The 13,591-nt window shown below is 34.9% G+C and overlaps 1 long non-coding RNA gene across 1 annotated transcript; it reads left to right on the top strand.

Annotated features, from left to right (window-relative positions):
• The first annotated feature begins 2,377 nt into the window (after positions 1–2,377).
• Positions 2,378–12,924, top strand: LOC148051447 (uncharacterized). The gene is made up of 3 exons (XR_015700215.1): positions 2,378–2,444; positions 12,079–12,272; positions 12,797–12,924. It is a non-coding gene; the product is annotated as an uncharacterized LOC148051447 (long non-coding RNA).
• Positions 12,925–13,591: the final 667 nt, after the last annotated feature.

Below are 13,591 nucleotides of genomic sequence, written 5' to 3'. Positions count from 1 at the left end.
TTCAATTTTGCCAGAAGAAATCCTGTATCATATCTGTTGCAGTCCCACTCCACACATGATAAAAATTTTGTATCTTTTTTTATGACAAGTCTTTGAGTCTACATCTTTATTTTGTTATTTAGGTTTTGATGTTCCTATGTGAGCAAAGCTCAAAGCTGACCTCTCAGGAAATTGTGCGTTTACTTGTAAAGAAATTTGACACAAAACTAATCTAAAACTTGTTATTTTATTCACTAATTGTATGTAGCTGCCTGGTCGCTGGTCAGGATGAAATTAAATTGCTAGGCAAAAGTCCCATCAGTGTGAGTGATGGCAGTGCACTGGAGGTTGTCATTGCATATAACTCTTTATCCTTAATGAGTACCAGGATGAACTTTAAAGTCAGGTTCTAATAAAGTAGTAGCCACAAGATAAGCAAACAAGAACAATAAAAAAAGGCGAAGAAGAAAAAAAGCTTTCATTAACACTATACAAGAATGTTAAAGGTTGTTTTCATTTGAAATGACAGGTTGGCAATCAGTAGTTCATTGCTGACAAGCAGAATTGCAAGTGTTTTAAAACTGAGCAGGTTTTGAAATTGTTGATTCTGTCTAAAACTCAGTCTGGTTTGTCTGTAACACTGAATAAATTCATTATTTACTGGTAAAAACCATGTGGACTGACAGTTAATTTTTTTCCAAAAAAACTACATCAGAGAAAGTGAGTGTTATCCTTACCATCTGGCTTTTTAAATACTGAAGAGAAAAGAAAGTTAGAGCTATAATAAGTGCCCTGCAGGCAAAATCCGGGAGTTTTTCAATGGCTCAGGGGATGGTAGGTGTAACCTGACCTATAGCACATAGTACAAGAGAAGAATCGAAGGCTGAAGGTTAGCAATGGTGTTTTGTGACAGTGCCGGTCTGACAGACGCTTAGGGCAAAAGAAGGAGGTCATTGATCTAAAGGTCAGTTGAAAAAGGAATGCCTGTATTTTCCTACCACTTGCTTGTGTGAGATTTGGCATTTTAATTCTTCAGCAAAGATCTTCCTTCTAATCCTGCCTTCTAGCAGAAGTTAATACTGAGTATTTCGCAATTTTTTTTAATGTATATCTAATGGATATATTTATAAATATATATCTGAATAAATATTAATTTAAATATAAATTAAAGTAATTGTTAATTCAAATACAGCTTTACACAGGACATGTATGAGATGTGTATGTATGTATACTATTTAAAGGACAAACATGTTCTTTCATTTGCCTAAATTAATTAGGAGACAATGGAAATTGCCACGTGAGTTCCTTTGAAAAAGGATATGTGTTAATTTATTGTTGTTACACTAATATTTATATGATAATATATTGGCTTTAGTGTTCTCGGTACAATGATGACACAAAGATTTTTACCTCTGCCTCCCACTGTGATCTTGGATTAGAAGCAAGAGGAGAATGAAGCATACATGAAAGTTAGTTTGTGGGGCAGGTTCCCATAAAATTGAAATAGAATCATAGAATCATAGAATCGTTAAGGTTGGAAAAGTCCCTTAAGATCATCGAGTCCAACTGTTAACCTAGCACTTCCAAGTCCACCACTAAACCATGTCCTCAAGCACCACATCTACCCGTCTTTTAAATACCTCCAGGAAATGATGCTGTTTGTTGATAAAAGCTGATAGAATAAGGATGGGTACAATTTATGATCTTTTAGTTTGTAACCTGAGGGCTGAAAAGGATGGTTTAATCCAGAAAAAGATGAGTAAAAAGAAGATAAAATGAAATGTTTTGCATTTTGTTTTCGAACTATTATATTTAGAAACTTGCCTCAAAATAATTGATGTCAATTTTAAAATCACTGAAAAAAATAAAGACTGGAGGAACATATTCTTTCTGGCTCAAAATTAATATATTTCTTTTCTTTTGTATTTTTTTCTTTTTTTTGTTTTGTCAGCTAATTTCACAGCAAAAACTAGTACTCAGTCAGCTTTCTGTTCAGCCTATGGATGGCTGGGAGCCTGCTACTTCCTTCTTTCAGGCTTTGTAGTTAGCACTAACCTTTTCCTTAGTTGCATCTTCCCTAGGGCAACTCTTGAATTACATGGAAGCTGCAGAACATCTTTCCAAGGTCCAGAACTTCATGGATTGTCTGTTTTGTGTTTTCCCTCTCTACCCTCCCTAGTAATATTAGACCTGTGTGTGGGATGGCCAAAGACTTGTTTCCATGCTGAATTTACATTTTTGTTTTAGGAATACAACTTCCTGAAAGGTGGAAATTTTCAAGGAGAAATTTTCCACTTGGGAAATAAAGATTTCCAAAAGGATTTTTTATTGGTTTTAAATGAAAGTAATATAGAAATATTCAGGGAAATTAATATTATTTTTTTCTTTGTTAGCTATGGTTCAGAAAGTCTTAAGTGGACTCAGCATCACAGTTTGGGAGCAGAACTGGCTCATCATTGATGTAGGTAAGTAGATAACATATGATCTATTAGTAAGAAGATTTAAAGCTTGTAGAATCATCCCTGTTCTTTACTTACCCCATTGATTTTTATGGTCTTTTAAATTCATGCTACTCTGACTATGTTTGAATATCATTCTGTCAGTTGAGAGTATGAATATCAAAGATTCAGTCACATCACCCCTCATTTTTATCTCCATTTCTCTCTTCCATCTTCATCACTGGATGGCAATGCTTTACACTTAGTTTTTTTATCATATCTTATACCTCAAACTTGATGGGAGAGAGAATTTTGCTAGGTCATACGATCTTCTCTTCATATATGTTACATCAAAACTGATACAGTCATTTTGTCCCTCTAGTTAGTAAATACATGCAATGAAGTTTTTGTGGTGTTGGTGTGAGCAAAAGTTATGTACCCTAAAACCTAGCACCCTCCATACTTTTGCACTGTCACTAAGGTTAGACGCTTTTCCTAGTTCACCAGGAGGTTTTTGTACTTAGATGCTTTAAAACTTCATACCTAGGTTCTGACTTGAAATTCAAGTCAACGTGAGGATTGATGGAACTTTATTTGATTTTTTTTTCTTGCTACTCATTCCACTATTTTTATTAGTTCAGACAAAAATCCAGTGTCAACTGCAATTTTTCATTGGGAATACGACCTGATGGTCCCAATGGACCCAACTGGTTATGGTTAAAGCGGCAGCTGCCAGTTTCTAAATGTTGTGCACGTTTCGTAGAGATTGAATCTGCAGCCAGCTGCTTGGACCTCCAGGTGTTCCTGAGTTCTGGTTCTGGTTCTTCTTGGGCTTTAATTTCCCTGCAGTGGAGGTAAATATTGTGTCCTGAAACTTGTGGTGAACTGGCAGTAGAAATAGGTAGCCCTGTTACCTGCTAATCAGGATTTGTGATGCTGAAAGGCCTGTTTCCTGCTTGCCCAGTGCCATCCCAGCTCCAGGGGAAAAGGCAACTTTAACAATCTCAGCTGCTGAGGTTGTTGCTGAGTAGTGTTAGCCTTGCTGAGTAGTGTCAGCCTTGCAGGTCAGCTAAAGTTGACTAAACAACTACAGTGCTTTAGCTTACACAAAAGAGAACCAGTGTAATCTAAGTTAGTCACCTCCATACAGTTCAACCTTTTACTCAGAATCTGTGAGCAGTTCAGTATTCAGTATGGTGTTTTCCATTAATATTGATGAGAGAAATTTCCCACTCTTTACCTTTATCATCTTTGTCCTCAAATCATCTTGAGACTGTTTGCCTCCTCTCCCTATGACTTCAGCTGACATCTAGTCAGGTCTGAGTGTTTAATTGAAGGTGTGGCTTTCAATGCTTTTCAATGCAGGGCTTTAGAGCAAGCCTTGACCTCTGATAAGGTCTTTTTGCAACCAAAGCGATGTGTCAGATCAACAGACAAACAAATGCTTACGTGGAGTGATTTTTCTGAGGGAAGAGGGAATAAAAAAATTATTCACTTACCTGGAAAATGTTGCCCTCTTCCCAAGAAGGTTTGACACTTTGCTTTTTTCCCCCTAAGTAAATGAGAAGTCTGAAATTTTTGTGGACAAACATTAAGAATTGTGGAAGGTAAGGAGCTTAAATTAGGCTCTGGACTTAGGAAAACAATTATTTTGTTTAAAAAAAGTTAAAAGATAGTACCTTTCTGCAAACAGTGCAATTTACCATTTGGAGAGAAATAGCAGAGCTGTGCCTCTAGAAGAGAAAGGAAAACTCGCTATGTAAAGACAGTTGATTGTTTCTCTTTGCACATCTGAACCACTTCAACTATTCTATCACATTTTTATGACTAAAGAAACTGCCTTTTTTAGGCATACTGCTGTCAAACACAACATGAAGTAAAACTTTTCAGTTAAATTCCCTTTATAGCTGAGCTAAAAAATCAGAGAATTAATACACTGATGAATTTAGGCAGATCTTGTCTTTATTAGCCTCATACATGGTCTAAATCCATACAGAAGTACACATATCTTTGTGTTTACTTGTGCAATCATGAACAATTTTACCAAAGCCCCTGAGGTGTAAATCTTTATGCCACTGATGGGAAAACTTGTTCTGAGAAATCATTATTAATGATTTGTTTCACTCATGAAGAAAAGGGCAATAGAAGTAAATAGGATTCAAAGTATAAAAACCTTTCTGGCATCATTTGAACATTATATTCACCACAAAGAAAAACCTGCTAAAAGGCTTATCTAACAGGATGGCAATAAGTAATCTAGATTGTTGTCGTTATCTGTATTATATTTTAGTCAGTGAGCCAGACCCTATACAAGATGTGAACAATGTCAACAAGTCATGGATCTCAGCCCAACCGTATAATTAAAAAATCTAGTGAATCAAAAAGCACCCATCTTGATTGTGTGAACAAGAGTAACTCACTGAAGTCAGTGGAATTAGAACAGTATAATTTTAAAATTTATAGTAGAAGGATGACATTTCCCATACATAGATATATGGTACAGGAAAATTCAATATTATTAAAAAATATTACTCTACCATGTAACTAGTACTGTGAACTCCAAGTGCCATCCCACACCACCTAACTGAAACAACCTCCTCCCCCAAAACCTGGCTATCTCCACACAAATCTAGACATCTCAGTTGTGATGGTGCCGTGAATATCCTGACCTCTAGGGTAAATACAAACATGTTTGTTTTTATTTCAGAAATAATTCTGGTTTTCTATATTCAGGATTTACCTTATTAAAAAAAAAAAGAGGTAAAAAAAAAAAGAAAGGTGAGTCTGGTAGTCTTATTTAATCAAGATTTCAGAAGCGTATCTTTTTTAAGAATTTTTGATGAGATAAAAGAAGCAGAGAAAAATGGTGGTAACAGTGATGCAGCTTTACCAATAAACTAGAAATGTAACATAGATTCTAAAACAGTGATGAAGGGAACAGTGACATTTTAAAAGCAAAAATTCAGTGGCAATCTGTAAAGAATAAACAAATCACCGATGAGTGGTGTGTTCAAGAGCAGGTTTGGTGGAGCAGCCTGGCTCTCTGGGTGTGTTGACATTGTCTGCAACAGATTCAAGGAATAATATAAAAAGTAGCAGCGGTGCTGCAAGTACAAGGAAGAAGTAATATTAAGTTGAAAGAACATAAACGTGTTTGTAACTCAAGAAAATAGGCCCTCTTCTACCAAAAGAGTTTGGGCTTTATCTATTCTATGAAAGATGAATACTGCCTTTGCATATTTGTTGTTCTTTAAATCCAAGTTATGAAAATGAAAGTGCAAACACAGTTAGCTAATCTTCTGCAGAACCCTTTTAAAAATCAAGTTACATTGAGATATCTGTTGTTGTAGTGAATAGTTACAGCAATAAGAGAACTGGCATTGCTTTTGAGGTATTTGCAAATGTAAACATTTTTGTTACTTAAATTATCATATGAATAATTGTACATTGAATTAAACCTGCTCTGTAGAATGATTAAAAATTAATTGAGTTTGAGTGATGGTTAAATTATGTCCTTATAGTCTTTGCAAGGAATGCTTTCAGAATTACGGATTACTGAAAAACAGCAGCAACAACAACAAAAAAAACCAACCCAAAGGAAAAAAAGTCAAAGCTTGTAATACTAATGGAACAGATAGTTGATTGTAATGCACAATGGTAAAACAGAAGAGAAATCACACTTTGGCTGCAATGAACATAGCTGATCTATTGGCTATTATTATTAATACTAATATATATTTTGCAGTCAGAATGTTTCTGCAGCCTATAAACAGCTTATTCTTTCTCATTAACACATGCTTCCTTGCTACGATAAGAAATATTGCAAAATTTTCTTCTGAAGTCATGTACCTTATGTAAACATATCTGCATGTGTTCTTGTACAGTTAGAATGCAGAATCCTGCAAATAACAGCATAAATATCACTTGTCATGTTTCAGACATTCTTATTTAGCCACACACATGCCAGGATATATACTCCTTTTTAACTAGAAGAGCGCTCTCCCCCTTGTGTCTTGGTTTGTGCGTGTGTGTGTGTTTGTTTTGGTTTGTTTGTTTTGTTTTTTTTCCCCCCCCATGAGATTTTGCTCCAAGGAACATTCTGGAAAGAAGGTATTCAATTAAAAATAATTTTTAATCTGATTGATATTTATTCTACTAGCTTAAATCTTCTGTGGTTTAAAGAGAGAGAGAGAGAGTGAGAGAGTGAGAGAGAGAGAGAGAGAGAGAGAGAGAGAGAGAGAGAGAGAGAGAGAGAGAGTGTGTGTGTGTGTGTGTGTGTGTGTGTGTGTGTGTGTGTGTTTGTTTGTTTGTTTGTTTGTTTGTTTGTTTTTTCCTTCCTTATATGTTTCCAGGAGTGATTAATAATAAACTACTTTTGCTCTGGTGTTACTGTAGCAACACCAGAGAGTGTACTGCTATTGTTATTACTTTCTTTTAAGACCTTAAACAAACTAATTACACTGGCACTATTTCTGTGCTAATTTACCAACACTACAGGCATGACATTGTTCAACTAGCTATCTTAGGATTCTCTTTTGTAAATTTGGGAGCAGTGATATTGCTGGTCATATCAGATGTGTTCTTTTTACTAGACAATACAGTGTTGTTATAGACTAATTTTAGAGAAACTGTTAGTAGATTGTACTAGATATTTATTGAATGTTATAGACGCTGCAAGGTCAGCAATATTTCTTACTGATTGCATTAGCTCATCTCTGGAAAAGACTGGGCAATAAAATTATCTCTGTTTTCAATGCCTCCAGTAAGTATGCCATGCATTTGGTGTTATTTCTGTAGCTTCATCTGCTGATAGTTACAATTAAAATTGCATTTTGTATTGGAATTTCTTATGTGATAGCATATTATGATTTAACATAGATATTTTTCTCACATAGGCTCACTAATTGGATAGCCAATATTATTCTTACTTAGCATTAAACAGTGGTTGCTTGGCAACTTTCTCAGTGATGGTTTGTACTTTTTCTCAGATATATTTTTATGTATATTTCTGCCAGATTAAATAACAATAAGAATATTTTGACTAAGAAAACTTCTTTTTTCAGAATAGGTTCATTCCTTTTCACATATCTGAACGTATTGAGAGTCTATTTTGGGAAAGAAAGGTAATATTAAAAAAAAATAGTGATAATGAATAAATTAACAGTGAAAAGAAAAATAGAGCATTTGTTAACAAATCATACACCAAACTTTTCTGAGATTACTCTACAGTATTAAATGAGACTATTTTACCTTAAATAATAGTTTTGAATTGGACACAATTCCAAATTTTGGAAGTGTTTTTTTTTAAAATTGTTAATCTTTAATACATGAAGGTATCTCACAAAGGAAGAATAATTATTTTTCTTTGCAATGCCTTACTGGAGACAAGTCTGAGAGTCAAAGATTTTCAATCTAGAGTACTTAGGTGGGTTTTGTATGGTACTCGGCATACCCATTTCCATTCTGAGACAATGCATTTGAGTTTTACAGTAGGGCACAAGAATGGGCACTGGATAATAAAACTAAATGAAAGGTCTCGGGTTCAAGGTGAGAATAATAAAAACAATCTTTCAGATCATATTACAAGACATCCAAGGAGTAAATTATTTAATTTTCAAAGAGAATACTATAGAATACATAAAATAAGTAATATAGGGGGGGGGAGCAGCTATTTTTGATTTTGTGAATATGTTCTGGAGGTGTGAAGAGGAGCTGTTACCATATTTTAGTTTCTTCTCTCCTTTTTTCTTTGCAGTGATTTGGGAGGAAGTTCTGCACTAAATTGTCAGATATCCTCATAATTTCCATGCATCACAACTAAATGGAAACTATACTTTTTCCTTTTGGCTGCTTGGGATGCTTAGCTGCACAGAGTCAGAGTCAACCTTGCTTTGATTAACTTTATAGGTAGAGTATTGTCCAAGTCAGTCTTGAGAACTAATTCATGCAAGCATAAAGGACTTAGTAGACACAAGAGAAAATATTATGTTGGTATCTCAATAATTTTTCTTCTTCTGCGGCCTCAGTGGTCACACCACTCTTTATTCCAATAATAGTAGGACTCCATCTGTCTCTGTGAGCCAATAACTTTGGCAAAAATTAAGGAACAAGCGTGTTTTGGCTCTAATTTATAGTGACACACAGTATGGTAATCTGCTTTGCTTCAGTCAGATGTTTTAGGGTCTGTGGCTCTATTTCATGCAAAGCTTCCAGTGTTTTCTACAAGTATGGGACAGACCTTTAATACGTTGTTTTAGGCATCGGCCATCAATAGCAATCTTTTGCACTGGTGTGATTCAAAGCTGCTTTTTTTTTTTTGGTGATAGCATGAGAGAATGAAGCAGCTCTGGGGCTGTTACCATTGAACAACTCATACGAGCAGCAGAACTTGGCAGATGAGGCAGTGGGGAACTGGGTACTCTTTGGGGCAGGCTGCCAGGCCACTGACTGTACTATGGTGACATGTGAGTTATGTTAACACTCTCCTTCCCTCTGTGAAACTCCAACTGAAATTAGAGAAAACCATCTTGACAAAGGTGTAGTTCCAGTCTGGTATCTTAATTTTTTCTGCTTACTGCCATGTTCCACTACAAATGCTGCTGCTGCTACACTTAGCTTTGCCTGTTTTAATGCGATAAATTTCAGGAATTTGTGGAAATAGAAAAAAAATGCTTCATTCAACTACTGAAATACTGAAACCACTACAAAAACAAAAGTCAGTGTTATGCCCTTGACCTGAATACTTTGTTCAATTTTAGTCATCTAGAGGAAGCCCAGCAAAAGGCTGCTGGAGTAATCAGAAAAGTAGGGAGCTCATTTTACCAGAGTGCTGAAAGAGCCTGTGTTTTTCTATCTAACTCATAGATTGTATAATTACTTGCTAGAAATTTATCAAAAGGGGAAACAATGCTGGTCAAATGCCACAGAAAAACCATGCTGTTCAAAGAGCAAATGCACACAAGACAAAGGCTCAAGGACAATGAAAACAAATACAGCAAACCAATTTGATGAGAGAGCACTTATGAAAGGGACTGGGCTGTACAATACAGATTGTCTCGGGTAACAAAGGGCTAGACATGATGACAATGGAAGCTATTTTCAGTGGTTTTTTATTCCTAAAATACTATCATAAGCACCTTGTACCATATCTGGGTACTATTATTTACAGGTGACTGTTCTGATTCTCTTTCAGCTCAGATGTATGGCATGCCTTATATACAGTAAAATTCTGGATGTTGTCAATGTGGCTGCATTACATTACTTCAGGGCTTATCTTGCTCCAAAAGCTTGTAATTCAGGCTGGTGTGTTCAGAGTGGCTGTTGGATTTAGGTGTCTAAATCACATTGATGCCGCACATAAATAAACATCAGTAGTTAGGTATGTTAGTTTGAAGTCTGCACTCCTTAGCTGTGAATAAATTTGTGATTTAACAGTGCAGTTTGGGATTTTGAAAAATGGTTTTCCAATCTTAGTTCTGTATTTCACTTATATTTCAGTGCATTGATTAACACTATTAATTGACATAATTAAATAAGGTACAATCACAATGATCTTATTGCTTTTCCTGTAAACAGAGAAGTTCATTCATGAATTTGTTGCATTCCAACAAGAGGGAACCCGTTTTCCTCTGAAGTTATTTCAGCTAATTGGCATGAGAAGGTCAAGATTCACTGCATTAGCTCTTTGTAATTTTCATTACTTTTCTTGCTGCTGTTTTTTCCATTTCCTGACCATAAAATCCTGTTTTATTTAAAAGGGTCTGAATTTAGAATGGTGCTTCTGGTATAAAGCATATAAAACTTAAAAGTATATATTTACCAAAATTAGGTTCTCACAAAAGTAATCTCTTTGACTTGAATACGACTCTTTATTTGAACGACTGCTCTTTAGCATCAGTAACATGGATCAATTTAATTCTATTTTCCAGGGAAATGTGCTTTTATCATGGGATGTTGCTATGGTCACATAAAGAAATTGTTTAGCAACTCCTTGTAAAAACTGCTTTCATATTCACACAGAGAAAAAGAGTTCTGAAGAAAGATCTAATGACTAGAATAAAAGGTGTCTGTTGGAATAAAATGTAAAATCTTTTTAAAGGAGATATTATCTCTTCTAGGTATCAATTAACTTTAATTTCAGTATCGATTCATTGAAGTGTTTTATTTTATAATGTAAAAATGGTTAATGAAAAGTAGTTTCGCTGAAATTAATCACTCTTCCATACAGTTTTTCAAACATTTCGAAACAAGACAATTCAGGATGCAGCCCTGCACTTAGCAGGTAAAAGTGCAGAGATCCCGGTTGTCATTATTTTAATTCTTGTAAGTTAATTTGTGTCGAAGAATTTCTGTCTATGTGGTATTTAGGCTGAATTCAATTGTAAGAGCTTCTAACTGAGCTTCCTATGAAGACAAGTATTCTACCATTGAAAAATTGCATTTTTCAACTAAAAATGACTTTTTCTTCTCTGTTTCCAAAAGAAAAAAATGTGTTTACCCACATGCCATTTTCTCTGCCAACATATAAGATCAATTTCTGTAACTTTTTGACCTGGTGAGGGTTCTGCCTCCTCCATGCATGCTCGGTGGTGGGATGGATCATGTTGGTTTGGCAGTGAGCAGCTCCGTCTTTCCTCTCCTCCGTGCCTCTTGCCAATGCAGCCTCCTTGGCAACTACCATGGCCTCTTTGCAAACCTCCATGTCACTTACCCATTTCATCTGTGCTGTTCTTTGTGTTCAGTTCTGCTTCATGGATAAAAATTTCACACAGTTTTGGAACGGGTGTTAATCCACAGTTACCTACTGTGGTAACCAACCTAGAAGTGCACAGTTATCCACAATTGATGAATATTTCTTATTAAGGCTGTTTTTAATCAATTAACATGTACTTTCAGTGTATTCTATGTAGCTGCTTTGGACTCAGTGTTACATGACAGCTAGTATCCATGAAGCTATCAGAAATTACATAACTTAGCGTTATCTCATCTCAGGGCATTTTTTGTATAGAGTTTTTGGTTTTCTTCTGTTGTAGTCTTTTGAGGATACTCAGATCCGCAGCTGGTTTAGCTGCTGTTGTGCCAACATTCCTTGAATCTTTATACTCCAAAACAACCAGCAAAGAATGTGATATTATTCTAGTATTATTTTTGTGATTTTACGTGTAAATGAAACTGATCACAGTTTTGAACTGAGATTCTTTTTCCTCAGGAAATAGCACTGAAGTTAAAGGATCTATAAAACCTCATCTCCTTTTTTTTCCTGTGTAAATAAAATGTAATTGTGTATGAATGCTTTTTCTAAAGTGTTTAGAATTCTCAATTAAAGGAATGAGATATAAGTCGAAGTATAGTAACACTGCAATTGAGACAGTGGTAAAGACATCTGAAAGTGGCAAAGATGAAATACCCATCAAGCTGCATAATGTTTCTGTTGTTCTCTGGCAATGTCTGTGTATATTTGTTCCTGTGTATATGTGATGGGTATATGTGTGACTCTCTATATAGATAATTGTATGGATCTGTGTGTGTGTGTGTGCATCTGCATGACATATCCTAGAATTCAAGCTCATCATTCTGGTTTTTTTTTTTTGTTTTTTTTTTTCTTTTTCCTTTCGGTTATCCAGGACACTTTCAGATTATTTTATCCATTTTCTTCCCTCAGTCACCTGCTTGCTCATTTCAGAAATCTTTCAAAAGATCCACTTCTTGCCCTCTACTACTTATAACTGCTTGCAGAACAGAACTTAACTGAGAATGTGAAAGTGCCTTGAAATAATTTAAAAGCAAGAAGAGAAACAGAATAACTTTTGAATAGCAAAACAGAAGCATCTAAGTGGTTGTAAAAGTGTTTCTCAGGTAGGCAATATTTCTCTTATTATTAATAATTCTGGATGGTCTATATGCACATATTTTGTAGAATCATAGAATACCAGGTTGGAAGGGACCTCAAGGATCATCTGGTCCAACCTTTCTAGCACATTCTAGACAAGATGGCCCAGCACCATGTCCAGCTGAGTCTTAAATGTGTTTAGCGTAGTGGAGTCAACCACTTCCCTGGGGAGATTATTCCGATGATTGACTGTTCCATTGTGAAAAATTTACCTCTCGTGTCCAATCGGAATCTCTCTGGGAGTAACTTGTGCCTGATCTAGATCAACTAAAACCACGTTCACATATTGGTTAATTTAGCCAGAAGTAATGATGGGGGTTTTGCTGGATTTAAGTTGCCTTAAAGAGAACAAATGGTACTCAATCCAGAGGAAAGTCCAGGACAAAAAAGCTACAAAATAAAAAAAAACTATAAGCAATACAATTTGTAGCAGTTCACCACATTGTGAATCATTCCTTCTTGTAATCAGTCTTTTTTTTTTTTTTTCTAGATGAAATAGTTTAAGAAACAGAAATGGAATCTGAAATTATTTTACTTCTAAAATACAATAGATTGCTATCAAGATCAAGTAAGAGTTTGATAAGTTGAGAGGTTATATGATTCATGTAACAATATAAGCAGTGTGCCTCTGAGTGAAAGCCAAATTGCTGAGGACTGGAAATATAACATTCAACTTTTTCCTTCAAGTAAAGAGGAATTGCTAACAAAAGCATTACATGGCCTTGGTAATATTTCCATGAATATGATATAAATAAGATTGAAGTATAGGCAATACTTGTTTGCTTTTGTAATGTACAATTTCACAATTAATATTGCAAAAATGAAAGATTTGTAACATATCCTGATTGAAGGAACATAAAGTCTTTCTAGGCAATATTTTGAAACCTGATACAAGAAAAAAATAAATCCAAAAAGCCTATGTTAAAAATGTTTTTGAACTGTATTTACATTTTAAAACAAAATATATTACTAAATCTGCAAAATATATTTCTCCTTCTGATTGTTATCGTAATTCATTATAGAGATAAAAAATAAGCCTGAACCTCAAGATCAGTCTTGAGTTTTTACTTATCATAATGAAAGATTATTATGAAAATGTTATATGTAAACCTAAAAAAAATCTATTGAGGGAAATACTTTTCAAATTAAAGATTGGTTTGTCCAACTACATATGTTATAGCAATAAATCCAAAGAAGAGAAATTGATCATGTTGGATTATGGATGTTGGATTAAAGTTTCCTTTTGCTAAGATTACATTTTACCTCTGCTCCTCCTGAGGTTGAC

The sequence above is a fragment of the Nipponia nippon genome, unplaced genomic scaffold, assembly GCF_047370975.1.
Source record: "Nipponia nippon isolate SJK-2023a ecotype South Korea unplaced genomic scaffold, ASM4737097v1 scaffold_6, whole genome shotgun sequence".
Classification (NCBI taxonomy): domain Eukaryota; kingdom Metazoa; phylum Chordata; class Aves; order Pelecaniformes; family Threskiornithidae; genus Nipponia; species Nipponia nippon.
The sequence above is the reverse complement of the archived record's forward strand: the minus strand, read 5'-3'. Positions and strand labels throughout refer to the sequence as shown.